The sequence below is a fragment of the Pseudorca crassidens genome, chromosome 7, assembly GCF_039906515.1.
Source record: "Pseudorca crassidens isolate mPseCra1 chromosome 7, mPseCra1.hap1, whole genome shotgun sequence".
Classification (NCBI taxonomy): domain Eukaryota; kingdom Metazoa; phylum Chordata; class Mammalia; order Artiodactyla; family Delphinidae; genus Pseudorca; species Pseudorca crassidens.
Genome location: NC_090302.1, coordinates 76,743,752 through 76,764,057, shown reverse-complemented (window position 1 = coordinate 76,764,057; position 20,306 = coordinate 76,743,752). Strand labels below are relative to the sequence as shown.

The 20,306-nt window shown below is 35.2% G+C and overlaps 1 long non-coding RNA gene and 1 other non-coding gene across 2 annotated transcripts in view; one reads left to right on the top strand and one right to left on the bottom strand.

The window, feature by feature from the left end:
* Nucleotides 1-20,306, top strand: part of LOC137227087 (uncharacterized) — an 891,048-nt gene that overhangs the window by 119,734 nt on the left and 751,008 nt on the right. The gene's annotated exons all lie outside the window — the stretch shown is intronic.
* On the bottom strand, nucleotides 16,647-16,751 carry LOC137228503 (U6 spliceosomal RNA). The gene has a single exon (XR_010945292.1). It is a non-coding gene; the product is annotated as a U6 spliceosomal RNA (small nuclear RNA).

The following is a 20,306-nucleotide window of genomic DNA, read 5'->3' as shown; positions in this document are numbered from 1 at the left end:
TGCTTTATGAAAACTTTGTATTTTTAGTCTACTCCAAAAAATGAAGGGGTGAAAATTTGGGTGACATGTCAATTTACCTCCAATAAAGATGTCTAAGCCCTGGATCTATTTCCTTAGAATGTGATAATCAGCATACACAGAGCAGAAGGCATTTTAGCAGAATTATTTGCCATCAAATCAGCAGCACATATTTCATAATTTAAGTCAGCTGAGTTTAGCTGAAAGACATGTTAATAGAGTTGATAGAAGTACTTTAGTTGCATTTTAGCTATATGAAAAGTTCTTTCAGCATTCCATGAGTTTTTTTTCTATATTGTCAGCATTGCAGATTCTGATATAACTCCTCAAATAAACACATTTACATCCATTTTAAATTGAAAGACTGTGAATCCATAAAGAATATCTTTGAATCAGACTTGCATTTACATCTGTAGTATATTTGCCAAAGAAAAACAATAGTCCTCATAAGTATTGTCGTTGATCTTATTTTACCTAGCAAGATGCCAGATTATGTTTCCCATCACTTTTTCAGTTAGAAGGTATTATAAAATAGCAGTGGGATCAAAATGATCCTTGGATACCTGCTGTAGTAAGAAATCAAAATCTGTGTATCATTTGAGCAAGAGGTGACAATGAGGTGAGATCTGTGATGTAAAAAAAAGGTACTCTGGCTCATGAATGCCTTTGACAGTCATGACTTTACAATACATTCAGAGTTACCTCTTTAGAGTAAGGCTATGGTCACAGTTTGCATATATTCCCTGTAGGAGGAAGTGAGCAGTACTGGTTTTGCCAGAAGAGGATTGTATATTGGATTGTAGACTGGAACCTTAGGGAACCAGGCCTAGATGATATAGGACATAGGAAGATGAAGGACTAAAAGCTTTTAGATGTGGTAAATGCTTTGTGATCTTGAAAGCAATATCACACTAATAAAGGTAATACATTATCTGACCTTACTGTGAGATAACTTCTAAGGACTGTACACACATTTTTTCATTGAATTCTCACAGCAGTCCTTTGAGATAGGCCACTCACTTGATGGATGAGGAAAAGAAGGTGCAAAAAGTAAAACTAAGTGGAATGTATTAATGATATATTTAAAAGGGCTTTCATTCATTGAGCACTTAATATGCATAAACACATAACCTATCTCATTTAGCCTATATATTTAATCTTTAGGAGGTAGGTATTATTGTTATACCCATTTACAAATGAAGAAAATTTTTGTATTGAGAAGTCAGAGAACATGCCCAGGATCCCATAGCTAATGAATGCCAGAGCTGGGATATAAACCCAGACAAAAATGCCTTTTTTCTTTAGTGAAATAAGGACTAATTTTCCTATCTCCAAAGCACCTTATCTGCTTAAACCCTATACTCTGCATTATAGAAATATGGATTTAAAACAGAAGATACTTGAGCAACTTATTGTCTAATTAGAGGCGGGACCAAAATATTCAAGATGAAGAGATGCAGTATCTTCAAAAGGATACCAGTGAGAGAGCTCCAGCCTGGGGAAACAGTGTGGTCTGGTCTTAGGGAAAGTACACTTGAACTTTAAAATATAATAGAGCTAAGTTTCCATTCCAGTTTCATTACCTCCTAATTATGCACTCATGGGAAAGTTATTTAGTCTCTTCTGAACTTCTGTGGTTAAGAAGTTAACCACATCAGTGGGGAAGCCATGAAACTAGGCTTTAAGTCTATGTGATATAATAGAGATCATTGCTCTTGATCGTTAAACTAACAACTTCCCCAAAGTAAATATTGAATGTAACTGGTAAATGTAGCAGTGGTATGTAAAATTTCTGAGACTAGATCTAACTTGTAGCTCCTACAGTGGACCCATATACCTTATCTGTGTCTTTGATTAGATACTTTTGTTTGGAAATGCATTAATTAATGCTACAGGGAAGAAAAAATAGTGTATAAAAATTAAAACTCTTTACCCTTTTTATACTTTGAATTATTTATTTAACCTTCTGCTATTACTTTTCCAGAAGGGCATTGAATAATTATATATTTTCTCCAGAAACATTCTTATAATTTTAACTTGCCCAATCCCTTCATATTATTGAGAAGGGAATTGAGGGCCAGAGAGGTGAAGTCTTACCCAGGTCCAACTCATAATGCCAGAACTAGGATGAATACTCAGGTTTCCAGTGCTTTTTTGTCAGTACCACACAATCTGCATTAGTTGAAACCCTGGGTGGGCTGTTGCCCGAGGAGGGGGGGACGGTCCTTCATAAAGAATAATATATTTCCTAAAATATATATTAAAATATAAATTTATATTTATAAATTTTATATAAATTTATATAATTTTATATTTATATATAAATGTATATATTATATATTTAAATTTATATTTATATAAATTATTAAATTTATATTATTAAATATAAATTATATTATATAAATATAAAATATATATATAAATAATATATTTCCTAAAATATATAGTTCAATCCTATTAAAAATTTTAGGATTTTAGAATTTTCTAAGATGAGCAATTGAAGAGAAATATATATTCTACTCAATTAAGTCATCATTCTCAAGCAGTTAACTACTGTGTTTCTTACTGGAGTTCCTCACATCTGTACTATAAGAGGCATATTAACAGATATGTTCTCTGACCTGTAAAAGTTCAGAGCCTGATGGGTCCTAAATTGTCCTGTTTTTGACTACTTTAATGTTTTGCCTTACACATTCTTTTGTTGTTATTCCATTGGTCCAGTTAGCAAGGAGGTGAGATGAAATGGGCCTACCATCCTCTCACCTCTTTCACTGTGCTCTCATGCCCTCCAGAAAAACAAACATGTGCCACTACTGATTCAGGATCACATATGCACTTGGCTGTGGTAAGACCAAAGTTGTAACTGCAGAAGTTGGAGCTACTTCCAGGAATATGTAGTGTGGAAGCTAAGAGCTCAAGTCATGACCTTAGAACTGGATCTGAATCTTGGCTCAGTCATTTAACAGCTCTGTGTTAATCGGGCAGGTTACTCAACCCCTGAGTCTCAGTTTCTTTGTCGATAAATTGAGGATAAACATTTATGTAATAGTACTTATACCATATTTATCTCAGAAGCTTAAGTGGGAGATCATGTAGATAAAGTGCTTGGAACATAATAAGTGCTAGATTGATGTTAGCTATAATTATTAATGTCACAGTAATATTTAGCTTCACAAAGCTTCCAAGAATGAAATCGTATCTTTTGCTGTTCCTTGATGTTGCCCTTCATTCAGGCAAAAACTGTTAGAAGTTCTGCTTCTATTCATCCATTCATTCATTCATGTGGACCCCAAAATTTAGATATTGTACCTCTATGGTCTTTGATTTCTTCTTTAAAAAATGTTAAAGGAGGGTGATGTCCATTTTAAACAATTATTGTGAGGAATAAAGGAGTTTGTGTCTTAGCTTCGTCCCTGATATATAGTAAGCAATCAGTTGATGGTCGCTGCTATTATTTTTCATCATTAGTTCTATGTTTCTCAAGAGAGCAGACATCTGAATATCTCCAGTGGTTTAATTTATGCTTTCCTACCTGTCATAGGACACTTAGTTGCTTCCTGTTGAACTATTTAATACGATGGCGACTTTCTACAACTGAGACACTACAATATAAGATGAATTTTTTGAAAATCAGTGAACCAAGCTGCCAAATTTTGAATCCTTCAAGTATGATAATGATGAAATAGATTAATTAAGAACCAATTCCCACATTCAATTGAAATGTTATCACAATACATTTTGCGTGGAAAAGAATGTGTCTGTGACCTAGGTTTAAAAATAATTTGGTGAGTGAGTTGCTAATTGAACAGAAAAAATAAAACGAATTACAACACCACCTATGTTGAACTTTCCATCAAGTTCTTTCTATTGAATTATTACATTCTCTCATTCACTCATTAAATCATTTAACTGCATACCTTGAGTGCCTCTTGTGTGGCAGGTACTGTGGAGTTGTGGGCATCTGGTAGTTCTCCAGGAGCCTACAGTTTAGTGGAAGAATCAGACATTAATGAAATAATCCCATAAATAAATGCTAACTTTTAATTTTGGCAGATGTTACAAAAGAGATGTGCTCTTACAAGTAGAATTTGACATAGTCAAGAAGGTCAGAGAAGGACTCTCTAAGAAGTCTTGCTTGATCTGAGATCTAAAAGACTTTATATGGGGCTCAGGATCAGATTCTGTATCAATTCATTAGATGTCACAGATCTTTATTTAGTGCAATCTCATTATCCTAAGTGATAGGTTTGAGCAGACAGTGAAGAGAAAACCTATCCTAATGATCTGATTGTATTTTATACTACTTCTAACCTCTAAAATGGAAAATAGCACAGGTTGGAGGTTAAAATAGTGTAAAATACAATCAAATCATTGAAATAGGTTTTCCCTTCGCTCTGCTCAAAACAGTCACTTAGGATAGTCAAATGTCTTTCTGGGAACACAAAGCTAAAGTGTTCTTGCTGTTCTTTGATTAACAGATGGTCACAGCACTTCCTTGTCTAATTTTTTTCCAATGAAAATAGATAAGGATTAGAATGCTAATCACTTTGCTTTTCTTTTAAAATCCCAACCACTCTGTAGTTGAATAATCCAGACTTTATTTTTGAAACATAACTTTAGCATGAGTTGAATCATCTATTTTTTTCTCCCAGAAAAACATTTCAAAAAGCAAGAGTTCATATTTAATTATAATTAATTACTTAATTATACAGTTACATTACAGTAGAGGGTTTAAATCAAATTTCTAAATTCTTTTTCATACTTGAATTCTACCAAAGAGTAAGGAAGACATTCCCAGAGAAAAGATTGTGCCCCAGGTAGCTGGTGCCGTTCTTAGAGACTAAAATGAAACACCAAGGTACCAGGTAGAAGGCTTATCATAATACGTGCTACGGGGCTTAAGATGAGTTAATATAACTAAGAAATCTCCTGGAGCCAGTAGCCTATAGGTGTCTGAAGGCAGATGACAGTGTGAGATGAGAAAGGCAGGATCTTGCTAATCCTATGATTGTAGTCCTGGAGGGTGATGGAAGTGGCATTTACAGGTGGATTTCACCAGTGTATCATTTATACCTGGATGCTTATATAGAATCTGGTGGAATCCCATGATTCAAAACACAACCCCTGGTTCAAATAAGGCATTTCTACTTTGCAGTGTAAACTTTTGAGTCCATAAAGCTGGGTTTCCATCTCAGCTATGGCAGTTTAAAGCTGCATGGCTTTGGGAAGATAATTTAACCTATCAGAATTTCTTAGTTCTTCTACTGTAAGTGGTGAGTCCTCATACATATCTCACACAATTGTTGTGAGAAGAAAATGTTCTGCTGTTTGTAAGATGTTTACTACAATGCCTGTTACATAGAAAGAACTGGCTGTTTTTATTTCTCATTATTAACAATATAGTTATTACTCATAACATAACATAGTTGAAATATTTGCTCAGCACATGCCTGTTCTTTTTTCTTCATCTTCTATTATTCTGAATTATCTTTTTCATATTTTCTACAGTACAGGGATTCTTTGATAATGGGCCCACATGTCCTTATATTTGGAGAGGCATAATTTGCTTATCTGCCAATGCTTGTATGTTCTGAACATGACCTGTAGGCAGTGGAGCTCTTCAGCTGAGAATTTCTATCTAAACAAGTTTATGTGTGATCAGTATTTTGGTAACATTTTCCATAGGTTTCTCTATCTTAGAATAGAACACATACCTTTTTGCCAATTTTAGGTAAACTACTATGTAAGGATAGAAAATCTATCAGTTTCATGATACCATGATATCTGAAATTGTGGATATTTCAGATATAAATATTGCAACCTCTAATTATCTATATTTAATAGGAATCACTATGATAACTATTTTATAGGGAAGCTATATTCCTTTTAGTAGGTATTTTTCTCTTTGAACTATGAGTTCTCATTGCTTCTCTTTTGTTTTTGCATATTACATGATCGATTCATGGCAGAACAAGCTAAAGATACACTTTTTACCTTTCTCCATTTGTCCTTGGCTCCATTTTCAACATACCAAGAACAGGAAGGAGGGATAAAAGGCAAAGAAGAATTTTTGTGATGATTGTCTTCAAATTCATGCACAGAACACATCTATCGTAGCATGTTTATCTTGTCAAAACAAATGATCCTCTGTCTATACCCAAATTAGGAAGGAGGTAAAATAATTCAGTAGTTTAGTGGTTGGACTCTGGAGTCATATTTGAATTGAACCCTGGCTCTATAACTGTGTAGCTGTTTAACAAGGTCATCTGTAAAATGGGGCTTTTAGTGTAGTACTTCTTAGTTCTTAAGTGTGATATAATGATTCAATGGAATAGTAACTATAAAGCACTTAGTACAGCTTCCTAAGCCCTCTAATAATAATTCAAAAGGTTCAGCCTGGGACCTAGGAATTTGCACATCTTTATAGCTATCACAGGGAATTCTGACTTAGATGGTCAATGGAGCAGTCTTCAAGATAATGTGACAAATTGCTCTTTGTCAATCTGGATCACAAAAGCCATATGTCTGTTTTGATCTATCTGACTTGATAACTTTCAAAGTAAAAGATTGCTATAAATTTAATGAAAGGTTAATTGCAATTTTGACTTGACAAGCAGCCTAATTGGAACATATGTGTACATATATCCAAATGAACAGGAATGAATCAAATTCTGAGAATGAGAACTGATGCTTAGAATGTTGTGACAAATGATGTGTTTTTGTTCAGTGAACAATTTTGAGGCTGATTCATAACAATGTCCTTGACAGTTATGTAGTCCAAGTTGATGGATAGAGAAATTTCTTACGAATGAATTGGTACTTCTAGATTTCCCTGGCCTGATTAAGAGATTTCATTTTCTAATTTACAAACATGAAATGTAAGATTTTTATTACCAGTGTGGTTAGTCATGCTACTCCAAATGCTAATCTTCATTTCCTAAACAGATTATTAAAGTGAAGAACCAGTCCTTCAGATTTTCATTTGGTGGCTTTAATTTCAGTCCCTTCCCTCTAACTAAATAGAAACCACTCTGCTTAGAGAATACTTACTCTATCCCTCCTTCCTCATGGTGTTTCTCTTAATTTTCCTTCTAACTGCAACTCTTTTTCCAATCTTTATTTTTTCTTCAGTTTCTTAAATGTTGTTAGGGAAGACTAAAGGATTCCGCAAGTGTGATTCCTCTGTCCCATGCAAACTCAGTCGTCTCCTATGAAAAGTGATGATTCAGATTTTCAAGTTTTAGATGGGTTTCCAGCATGGCATTTGCCTTAACTCTTAGTTCCCATTCTTTGAGAACTGATAGTTGCTGCTTGTCTTCAGTTGCCTACTTTTCCCTTCAGGCTTCATATTTATTTCTGTGTTAACACTGGTTTTTAGAAAACCAGTGTGTCTATGACGGGTTAATGTTTCCCCAGCTTTTTGTTTTTGATGGCATATTAGCACATGAGTTTTTATTTCCTTTTATAAGCACTGCTCAGGAAGGACCATGAAAAAAATTTCCATAATCTTTCATTTTAATTTATATTCATTTTCATTTTTTTACTTCAGTTTTTCATTTTTGCCAAGGTGCAACTAAAATTGTAATATCTTTCAATTTTGATTTGTTTTATAGTTAAGTTCAAAAGATATTTATTGGTTTTTTAATTTAATTGAACAAGCATTAAATATTTGTTAAATGTTTAATGAAATAGTTGTGTAGATAATATTGTTTCCACAAATACCTTCCTTGATCTACTACAGTATATTTTAGGTTGTATCAGATCTCATTTTTCTGTGTTGTACTGACATAAATAACTATAAATTCAGGGTATATTCTGATCAAGTAGTACCTTGCAAGTCATAAAGTATTTTAAAAAAAAATCTCTTGAGCATAGATTTAAAGAAGGGTGTATTTGTTTCTTTCCATTAGTTTGCAGTTTTAAGATTTCTATATTTTTCTTTAAATATAGCTTAATCATTCAGAATCAGTGCAACTCTAAAACCATCTCCTTTTTTCCTTTTTATGATAGTTATTTAACCCAAATAGTATCAGCGTATATATACTGCACATTTGATACTTATTAACAAAACAATTAGGTAAAGCTATTTGAAACCCTTTTCTTGGTCTTTTGCCATATTTGCATGTTTCAAAGTAGAGCATGGCAGTAAATATACTGAATATGTGCTACCACCAGACATTGACAGCGTGAATCAGTATGATGAGAGTGGCAGTGCGGTCTACAGTAGTAGTTAAGAACTTAGGCTATATAGTTTCATATTTGCTTCCTTCCCTCTCTTTTTTAAAAAAAAGTTACTGAATTGCTACTGCCATCGCTTACTTCTTCCCTTCCTTCAACAACTATTTATTTGACACTTATTATATGTAAGAATTGTTTTTAGGCCTTAGAGTTTCAGCAATAAATAAGAGAAGATCCCAGCTTTCAACAATCTTACATTCCTCCAGTTATTACCAGTAACTTGTCAGATATAGCATGATATAAGCAATTGTTGAATGTAAACAATATTTGATATATTAAAAATTGGAAATTGAAATTAAAAAAAGTAATCAAACACTAAGTACCAGGCAATATTTTGAACACTTTACATATATTACCTACTATTATTTTCATTCTGCTCCTAAGGAAACCAAGGCACAGAAAGATTAAGTAACCTGTCAAAGATTACACAGTACTGGCTGAGTCAAGATTGAAACCAATGCAGAGTCAATACTCTTAACTACTCTGCTAGGCAGTAGAATCCCAGCTCTGCTCATTACGTGGTGTGACCACCAGGGCAAATTTCTGAATATTTCTGGGCCTCAGTTTTATCATTTGTATAATGGGGACAAAAATAATAACAACCTCATTATAATGTTGTTTTGAGATCAGAATGTACCTTATCTAGTGCCTCCAAGGCACACAGTCTCTTTTAAGAAATGCTGTTTAAAGTTGATGTGACATGGAGGACAGTTATTACTACCACTGCCTCAATCAGACTTTCACATGAGAGGTTGTCTTCTTGACTGACATTGTAGTGCCTTACTTGTTCCCTTTTTTTTTCTGGGAATCCTCCTCATTGCTGTTTATGGCCCTGTCTCTTCCAAGGCTACAACTCAAGTGCCCCTTGTCCCACTTGAAACATCAGGACTTTAAATTTACTTCTTTGCTAATTCTTCTTAATTAAGAGGTCATTTTGCCAATGTGGCTGATATTTAATTGCATTGGAAATAAAGGAATAGAAACAAGGGTGTGAATAGGATGAATCTTTTTGTGGATTTAAGCCTTTAAAGAGACAGAATTCCAAATAAAAGGAGGGGTATAGGGGGAAATTTGAGCAGGGATCTTAAAAGTTTCTAATGTAGTTATGACATTATTCCAAAGGGGTACTCCTCTCACCCCAGTATATCCCTCAGTGTCTGTCTTGGATATATTTTGGCAAATTAGAACTTTCTTCATGTAAGAATGGAAAAGGAGCGTTTATAAATTAAATATTCTGGCAGGTAAATCTGAGATATCATTTATTATTCTATCTAAGAGGACAATTACAGTTGTTTGACAAATCCTTTTGAGCAATCCAATTCAGAATTTGCCTGCATTCTTTTGATTTTATTTTGTTTTTTACTAATACCATTAAAGTTGAATATAAGGAATGAATAGCCTGACTTCTGAAATTGCCTTTTCAGAATTAAGCAATCTTAAGTCACGATTTATGAATACTGTTTTAAATTAAGAACACATTTTCCAAAAATGAAGATACAGTTCCAGGTATCTTGTGCTAATCAGAAGAAGCATTTCAAATCATGAATTTTTATGAGTATCACAATGCAGGTTGAAAGTGATAAAAAAATCGAGAGCATGTTTAAGTGCATATGTGTTTAATGGAAAACAAATACACAAAATGATAAAATCTGATACATGTGGCCCTCACTTACACTTCTAATTGTAAATCTATGGAAATGCCTTCCTTGTTATGCCTTCCCAGGCTTTCCATGAGGTTTTCTGGAATATTGATGATGAGATGCATTCTATATTATTCAATACAACAAAATAAAATTTTGATATTAAATGAATAAATGAATTGAAAAAAGGAGCCAGAGGAAGGATGCATCGAAATTAATGTCACTAAGTTACTTTCGAAGAGTTAGTCATCATGAATTTGGTGCATTTTAAATAAAATATATTTTTATTTAAAGGTGCATATATTTTAAGTATGAGCTCCCACCTTCTATCAACAGATAAGAATATCAATATATAATTTGATAGTACTTAATCTGTTGCCCCTTTGTTGATTGACTGCATTCAGTTTACATATTGATTAATTTGTGTAGATTTATCAAATAGGATTCTTCTTTAAGACTGCCAGTTTCCCCCCCATATTTATTGCATGCATCTTTGGTTCTACAAAGTAAGGGTACGTGCATCAGTTGATTAAGAGTAACTTGAACGTCTCTCTTCTAGGTTTTTTTAAGAACAAAAAATCAAGGATTTAATTTTAAAGATAAATTGTTGCAACAGTCCAAGATATAAATTATAATCATCGTAGTATTTGGGTATTTTTCTGAATAGTTTTCATAGTTACAGGCCTTTTCAGTACCGAGAATATACTATTCAAATTTAAGATAATGGAACCTCAGATAGTCACGGTGGTTGAGGCACTGCAGTATTAAACTTGTAAAACAGTTGCATTTGGTGTACCAGGAAAAAACTCAGACTAATAGATTTCAGAAAACTTCTCTATAGCAAAGATTGGGGGCTTTAAGATTGGCCAAAAGTTATTTTTCTCTATATTCTCATTTTAGACGAAGGGTTGACAGACATTTTCTTTACAGGACAAGACAAGTAAATATTTTAGGGTATGTTGGATGTTTAATCACTGTTGTAACTACCAAACTCTACCACTGTAGCTTGAAAGCAGCCATATAAAAAGCATAAATGAAGAGTGTGGCCATGTTCCAATACAGCTTCATCTATCGACACTTAAATTTAAATTTCATCTAACTTCCATATGTCACAAATATTATTCTTTAATTTTTTTCTACTATTTAAAATTGTAAAATTATTTTTAGCTCTGAGTACAAAAACAGGTTGAATTAGTCCTGTGATCTTAGTTTACCTTCCCCTGCCTTACACTAAGAGCTCCTCAAAGGCAGTGAAAGGTATCTTGTTTACCTTGATATCCCCCAATACTGAGCACGTAATAGATATTCAGAAAATGTATGGGAAATAACTACTCTGAATGATACCTTTAATTATAAATTTAATATTGAGTTGTTTCTAATGTTGATTTTAGCTTAAAAAATGAAACTTTTTTTCTGTGTTTATATATGTATATATATTTATGTATATATGTTATCTGTATATATGTACATATGTTATATGTATATATATATCCTTTACTTAATTTCCTGTATATTTATATTTAAATAGTTTCATTGAAGAATAATTTTATATGATAGAAAGAACTGACGTATCTTAAGTGTATAATCCAATGCTTTTAGTAAATTTACTGAGTTGGACAGCCATCACAATAATCTAGTTTTTGAACATGTCATCAACATCATCCCAAAAATATCCCATGTGGCCATTTGCTGTCAATATCAGTTTATATATATTACAAAAATGGGTTAACGTAATATTCTGTTCTATTATATACATCAAAAAATCAGAAGACAAATTTAGCCTTTATGAAGATATGTCAAAGCTTATGCTCTTGACACTTTTTAATTATTAACTCATGTAGTCCTCATCCAACCTAATGTGGTCGTTTATATTATTATCTACATTTTTAAAAACATCTTTATTGGAGTATAATTGCTTTACAATGGTGTGTTAGTTTCTGCTGCATAACAAAGTGTATCAGCTATACATAAACATATATCCCCATATCTCTTCCCCCTTGCATCTCTCTCCCACCCTCCCTATCCCACCCTCGAGGTGGACACAAAGCACGGAGCTGATCTCCCGGTGCTATGCGGCTGCTTACCACTAGCTATTATACATTTGGTAGTGTATATATATATACACGCCACTCTCTCACTTCATCCCAGCTTACCCTTCCCCCTCCCCATGTCCTCAAGTTCATTCTCTACGTCTGTGTCTTTATTCCTGTCCTGCCTCTAGGTTCTTCAGAGCCTTTTTTTTTTTTTTTTTAGATTCCATGTACATGTGTTAGTATATGGTATTTGTTTTTCTCTTTCTGACTTACTTCACTCTGTATGACAAACTCAAGGTCCATCCACCTCACCAAAAACAACTCAATTTCGTTTCTTTTTATGGCTGAGTAATATTCCATTGTATACATGTGCCACATCTTCTTTATCCATTCATCTGATGATGGACACTTAGGTTGCTTCCATGTCCTGGCTATTGTAAATAGAGCTGCAATGAACATTGTGGTACATGACTCTTTTTGAATTATGGTTTTCTCAGGATATATGCCCAGTAGTGGGATTGCTGGGTTGTATGGTAGTTCTGTTTTTAGTTTTTAAAGGAACCTCCATACTGTTCTCCATAGTGGCTGTATCAATTTACATTCCCACTAACAGAGCAAGAGGGTTCCCTTTTCGCCACACCCTCTCCAGCATTTACTGTTTGTAGATTTTTTGATGATGGCCATTCTGACTGGTGTGAGGTGATACCTCACTGGAGTTTTGATTTGCATTTCTCTAATGATTAGTGATGTGGAGCATCCTTTCATGTGTTTGTTGGCAATCTGTATATCATATTTGGAGAAATGTCTATTTAGGTCTTCTGCCCATTTTTGGATTGGGTTGCCTGTTTTTTTGATACTGAGCTGCATGAATTGCTTATAAATTTTAGAGTTTAATCCTTTGTCAGTTGCTTCATTTGCAAATATTTTCTCCCATTCTGAGGGCTGTCCTTTCCTCTTGTTTATGGTTTTCTTTGCTGTGCAAAAGCTTTTAAGTTTCATTATGTCCCATTTGTTTATTTTTGTTTTTATTTCCATTTCTCTAAGAGGTGAGTCAAAAAGGGTCTTGCTTTGATTTATGTCACAGAGTGTTCTGCCTATGTTTTCCTCTAAGAGTTTTATAGTGTCTGCCCTTACATTTAGGTCTCTAATCCATTTTGAGTTTATTTTTGTATATTGTGTTAGGGAGTCTTCTAATATCATTCTTTTACATGTAGTTGTCCAGTTTTCCAAGTACCACTTATTGAAGAGGCTGTCTTTTCTCCATTGTATTCTCTTGCCTACTTTATCAAAGATAAGGTGATACTATGTGCATGGGTTTATCTCTGGGCTTTCTATCCTGTTCCATTGATCTATATTTCTGTTTTTGTGCCAGTACCATATTGTCTTGATTACTGTAGCTTTGTAGTATAGTCTGAAGTCAGGGAGCCTGATTCCTCCAGCTCCATTTTTCTTTCTCAAGATTGCTTTGGCTGTTCGAGGTGTTTTGTGTTACCATACAAATTGTGAAATTTTTGTTCTAGTTCTGTGAAAAATGCATTGGTAGCTTGATAGGGAATTCACTGAATTTGTAGATTGCTTTGGGTAGTATAGTCATTTTCACAATGTTGATTCTTCCAATCAAGAACATGCTGTATCTCTCCATCTGTTTTTATGATCTTAATTTCTTTCATCAGTGTCTTATAGTTTTCTGCATACAGGTCTTTTCTCTCCTAGGTAGGTTTATTCCTAGGGATTTTATACTTTTTGTTGCAATGGTAAATGTGAGTGTTTCCTTAATTTCTCTTTCAGATTTTTCATCATTAGTGTATAAGAATTCAAGACATTTCTGTGCATTAATTTTGTATCCTGCTACTTTACCAAATTCATTGATTAGCTCTAGTAGTTTTCTGGTAGTCTCTTTAGGATTCTCTATGTATAGTATCATGTCATCTGCAAACAGTGACAGTTTTACTTCTTCTTTTCCAATTTGTATTCCTTTTATTTCTTTTTCTTCTCTGATTGCTGTGGCTAAAACTTCCAAAACAATGTTGAGTAATAGTGGTGAGAGTGGGCAACCTTGTCTTTTTCCTGATCTTAGTGGAAATGCTTTCAGTTTTACACCATTGAGAACGATATTGGCTGTGGGTTTGTCATATGTGGCCTTGTTATGTTGAGGTAAGTTCCCTCTGTGCCTACTTTCTGGAGGGTATTTATCATCAATGTGTGTTGAATTTTGTTGAAAGCTTTTTCTGCATCTGTTGAGATTATATGGTTTTTATCCTTCAGTTTGTTAATATGGTGTTTCATATTGATTGATTTGCGTATATTGGGGAATCGTTGCATTCCTGTGATAAACCCTACATGATCATGGTGTATGATCCTTTTTATGTGCTGTTGAATTCTGTTTGCTAGTATTTTGTGATCTATGTTCATCAGTGATATTGGCCTGTAGTTTTCTTTTTCGTGACATGTTTGTCTAGTTTTGGTATCATGGTGATGGTGGCTTCATAGAATGAGTTTGGAAGTGTTCCTCCCTCTAGTGTATTTTGAAGTGTTTGAGAAGGATAGGTGTTAGCTCTTCTCTAAATGTTAGATAGAATTCTCTGTGAAGCCATGTGGTCCTGGGCCTTTGTTGGAAGATTTTTAATCACAGTCTCAATTTCAGTGCTTATGATTGGTCTGTTTATATTTTTTCTTTCTTCCTGGTTCAGTCAGAAGGTTTTACTTTTCTAAGAATTTGTCCATTTCTTCCAGGTTGTCCATTTTATTGTCATATAGTTGCTCGTATTAATCTCTCATGGTCTTTTGTATTTCGGCAGTGTCAGTTGTTACTTCTCCTTTTTCATTTCTAATTGTGTTGATTTGAGTCTTTTCCCTTTTTTTCTTGATGAGTTTACGGTCTAATGGTTTATCAGTTTTGTTTATCTTCTCAAAGAACCGGATTTTAATTTTATTGATCTTTGCTATTGTTTCCTTCATTTCTTTTTCATTTATTTCTGATCTGATATTTATGATTACTTTCCTTCTGCTAACTTCGGGGTTTTTTGTTTTTCTTTCTTTAATTGCTTTGGCTGGAAGTTTGGGTTGTTTATTTGAGCTTTTTCTTGTTTCTTAATGTAGGTTTGTATTGCTATAACCTTCCCTCTTGGAACTGTTTTTGCTGCATCCCGTAGGTTTTGGGTCATTGTGTTTTCATTGTCATTTTTTTTTGATTTCTTCTTTGATTTCTTCAGTGATCTCTTGGTTATTTAGTAGTGTATTGTTTAGCTTCCATGTGTTTGTATATTTTAGTTTTTTTTTTTCCTGTCATTGTTATCTAGTCTCATAGTTTTGTGGTCAGAAAAGATACTTGATACGAGTTCAATTTTCTTAAATTTACCAAGGTTTGATTTGTGACCCAAGATATGGGGTCACAAATGGAGAACACTCTGGAGAATGTTCCATGAGCATTTGAGGAGAAAGTGTATTCTGTTGTTTTTGGATAGAATGTCCTATAAATATCAATTAAGTCCATCTTGTTTAATGTGTCTTTTAAAGCTTGTGTTTCCTTATTTATTTTCATTTTGGATGATCTATCCATTGGTTAAATTGGGTTGTTAAAGTCCCCTACTATGATTGTTACTGTCGATTTCCCCTTTTATGGCTGTTAGTATTTGCCTTATGTATTGAGGTGCTCCTATGTTGGGTGCATAAATATTTACAATTTTTATACTTCTTCTTGGTTTGATCCCTTGATCATATGTAGTGTCCTTCTTTGTCTCTTGTAATCGTCTTTATTTTAAGGTCTATTTTGTCTGATATGAGAATTGATACTCCAGCTTTCTTTCAATTTCCATTTACATGGAATACCTTTTTCTGTTCCCTTACTTTCAGTCTCTATGTGTCCCTAGGTCTGAAGTGGGTCTCTTGTAGACAGCATATATACAGATATTGCTTTTGTATCCATTCAGCCAGTCTGTGTCTTTTGGTTGGAGCATTTAATCCATTTACATTTAAGGTAGTTATCGATATGTATGTTCCTATTACCGTTTTCTTAATTGTTTTGGGTTTGTTATTGTAGGTCTTTCCCTTCTCTTGTGTTTCCTGCCTTGAGAAGTTCCTTTAGCGATCGTTGTAAAGCTGGTTTCGTGGTGCTGAATTCTCTTAGCTTTTGCTTGTTTGTAAAGGTTTTATTTTCTCCATCGAATCTGTATAACATCCTTGCTGGGTAGAGTAATCTTGGTTGTAGTTTTTTCCCTTTCATCACTATAAATATGTCCTGCCACTCCCTTCCGGCTTTTAGACTTTCTGCTGAAAGATTAGCAATTAACCTTATGGGTATTCCCTTGTATGTTATTTGTTGTTTTTTCCTTGCTGCTTTTAATATTTTTTCTTTGTATTTAATTTTTGATAGTTTGACTAATATGTATCTTGGCATGTTTTTCCTTGGATTTATCCTGTATGGGACTCTCTGTGCTTCCTGGACTTGACTGACTGTTTTCTTTCCCATGTTAGGGAAGTTTTCAACTATAATCTCTTCAAAGATTTTCTCAGTCCCTTTATTTTTCTCTTCTTCTGGGACCCCTATAATTCGAATGTTGGTGCGTTTAATGTTTTCCCAGAAGTCTCTGAGTGTGTCCTTAATTCTTTTCATTCTTTTTTCTTTATTCTGCTCTGTGGCAGTTATTTCCACTATTTTATCTTCAAGGTCACTTATCTATTCTTCTGCCTTAGTTATTCTGCTGTTGATTCCTTCTAGAAAAATATGGAATGCTTCACAAATTTGTGTGTCATTCTTGTGCAGGGGCCATGTTTATCTCTATATCATTCCAATTTTTACTATATGTACTGCTGAAGTGAGCACTTATCTACATTTTATGTATAAGGAACTGAAGTAACTTTCCCAAGTTTTCTTGATTGTAGAGTGACATCAGCTCAGGTCTTGAGTGGAGGCACAGAGCTTTAAACTGATGCAGTATGGCTCCAGGGTTCATGATTATAATCACTGTAAGAGTGTAGGATTTTAGAAGCCATTAATAATACTCAGAAGAATAATGAAAGGTCTTTCTTAAGAGGCAATTAGGAATTAACTTTTGACTTACCATTTTAGGAAAGCAATAATTTTCATCAAAACCGTAGCTTCCAACCTCTTTAATCATATCTAAGTCAGAATCATTAAGAGCATAAATCAACTGATATTTTAGGTGTATAGTTTGAAGTAGTAAATAGAAGGCTATTATTCTAGTACTCAGGATATGTATCCCTTTAATATTTCTAGTGTTATCAATTTCTCCAAAATATATCATTTAAAAAGAATTGTTAGAAAAACTGTAAATAGGGAGAGATTGAAGATGGCAGAGTAAGAGGATATGGAACATGTCTCCCCCAACAAACACATCAGAAATAATCTACACGTGGAACAATTTTGACTAGCTTGAAATTGGTAGAAGGACTCCTGTACAACCAGGGCTTTAAGAAATATGCACACGTAATCTGGTAGGAAGGGAAGAAAAGTGATCAATTTGGCACTTGTGCATCTGGGAGGAGAAGGGGAGGAAAAAGGAAGATTCACAGGCAGACGTCCCCCTTTTAGGAGTGAGCAGTGACAGCCACAGATTGGGTGCCCCTGTCCTGGGGTCTTATATGGGGGAAGACTTGACCGGTTGGAGGACTAACAGGAGGGCTGTGTGAAGTCTGGAATCTGATCATGAAAAACAGGCACATGCTGATTTGCCTCCAAGTCAGGGTGGAGAGAGATCTGTTCTAGCAGCTGCCAGTTTCACGGGACCACCTCTCTGTGTGCCTCAGCATGACCTGAACAAACACTCCAGCCCTGCTCGCTCCACATCACAGCACAGCCCTGGAACCGAGGTGGCCGTGACCGAGGAACTAAGAGGCAACATGGTCCTGGGGAGGAGCCTGGGTGGATTGGCAGCAGCCACCATTGGCACTTACTCAAGCAGAGCATCAGATTTCTTATGCTGGCTGCTCCACCACAGCTTACACCCCGTTACACGCTGAGAGTCCACTTGGGTCCCGCCTGCCCAGCAGGGTAGTGGCGCCAGAGACCGGGGGCAGTGATCGTCTGTGGGGGACAAAGGAGACTTGAACCCGAGACTGTGTATGAATGGAACAAGGGAATCAACTGGGGGTGCCTACATAGGCAGCACATCAGAGACAGCTAAGACTTATATCTGCAGCTGACATGAGCCCAGAGCGCTCACAAGCCCCACTTGCTTCAGTACTCCCCCACTCTGGGGCAAAAGTCTTGGTGCAGAGAGAGGGGAAGACACATACTTAAAGGTAACAGAAGCAGCTCAGGCCAGACCCTCAGGGCTTCCATTCCAGCAACTTGAGATCAGACCTTCCCCCCATAGGGTTGTGATGGCCACTGGGCAGAGGGGAATCCCCACCTCACACTCATTCTAGCCTTAGACCTTCCATCTTCAGCCCCACCTCCATCAAGGTGATAGCTGCCAGCTCACCTTGAGGAAAGACATGACTTGTGTCCATGTCAGTTTCAGCTCTGCCCCCAGAGGCACTGGGCACATGCAGTCTGTATAGGGACACTTCTACATAATAACACCCCTTCAAGAACACAGTAGGTAACTGTTTCACATAAATTCATAGAGGCAGAGAGAGTTAAGTAAAATGATTACACAGGAACTACTGTCAATTGAAAGAGCAAGATAAAACCCCTGAAAAAGCAATTAAACAGAAATAAACAATTTATGAGATAAAGTACTGAAAGCAATAATAATAAGAATGTTGTCTGAATTAGGGCAAAGAATAATGGTACACAGTGAAAAGTTTATTAACGAACTAGAAAATATAAAAAAGACTCCATCAGAAATGAAGAATTCAATAGCTGAAGTAAAACACACTGGAAGAAATGAATATCAGACTAAGTGACACAGAAGAATGCATAAATACTCTGGAAGATAAATAATGGAAATCACCCAATCAGAACAGCAAAAAGAAAAACAAATAAAAAAATGAAAACAGTTTAAGAGATCTCTAAGATAACATGCAGCATACCAACATTCCTGTTATGGGGGCCCCAGAAGGAGAAGAGAGAAAAGAGGGGATTGAAGATGTATTTGAGGAAATTATGGCTGAAAACTTCCCAAACCTGAAGAAGGAAACAGATATCCAGGTACAGGAAGCACAGAGGGTCCCAAACAAGATGAACCCAAACAGACCCACACCAGGACATATAATTAAAATGGCAAAAGGTAAAGGTAAAGCCAGGATTCTAAAGACAGCAAGAGAAAAACAGTCAGTTACAAGGGAACTCCCATAAGGCTATCAGCTGATTTTTCTATAGAAACACTGCAGGCCAGAAGGGAGTGGCATGATATATTTAAAGTGCTAAAAGGAAAAAACCTGCAACCTAGGATACTCTACCCAGAAAGATTATCATTTGGAATAGAAGGAGAGGTAAAGAACTTCTCAGATAAGCAAAAACTAAAAGAGTTCATCAATACTAAATCCACCCTCAAAGAAATGTTGAAGAGTCTTTGCTAAGTGGAAAAGAAGTAAGAATCTATAGAAACAGGAAATTCCCATTAGGAAAGGCAAATATATAGTAAGGACTAAGGATCAACCACTTAAGCCACTATGAAGATTAATAACAAAAAATTGTAAAAGCAACTGTAGGTACACTAAACTAAACAGTTAATTGTTGAACATGGATATGTAAAATATAACATCAAAAACACAAAATATGAGGGAGGGGAGTAAAATAAGTAGATATTTTAGAATGTGTTTGAACTGAAATGAATACCAGTTTAAAACAAGTAGATATAGATATAGATCAACATACATTAATCCCATGGTCACCACAGAAATCTATAATACATACATTAAAAACAAAGAAAAGAAAGGAGTACAAGCATACTACTAAAGAAAAACAAACCAAACCACAGGGGAAGAAACAAAAGGAAGGAGAAATGGACAGAGAAGAACTACAGAACTACAAAAACAGTCAGAAAACAAGTAAGAAAATGGCAGTAAGTACATGGCTATCAATAATTACTTATACAGTGGAATATTACTCAACCATAAAAAGAAATGAAATTGAGTTATTTGTAGTGAGGTGGATGGACCTACAATCTGTCATACAGAGTGAAGTAAGTCAGAAAGAGAAAAACAAATACCGTATTCTAACACATATATATGGAATCTAAAAACAAAAAAAGGCTTCCCTGGTGGCGCAGTGGTTGAGAGTCCGCCTGCCGATGCAGGGGACACGGGTTCGTGCCCTGGTCCGGGAAGATCCCACATGCCTCAGAGCGGCTAGGCCCGTGAGCTATGGCCGCTGAGCCTGCGCGTCCGGAGCCTGTGCTCCGCAACAGGAGAGGCCACAACAGTGAGAGGCCCGTGTAATGCAAAAAATTTAAAAATTAAAAATTAAAAA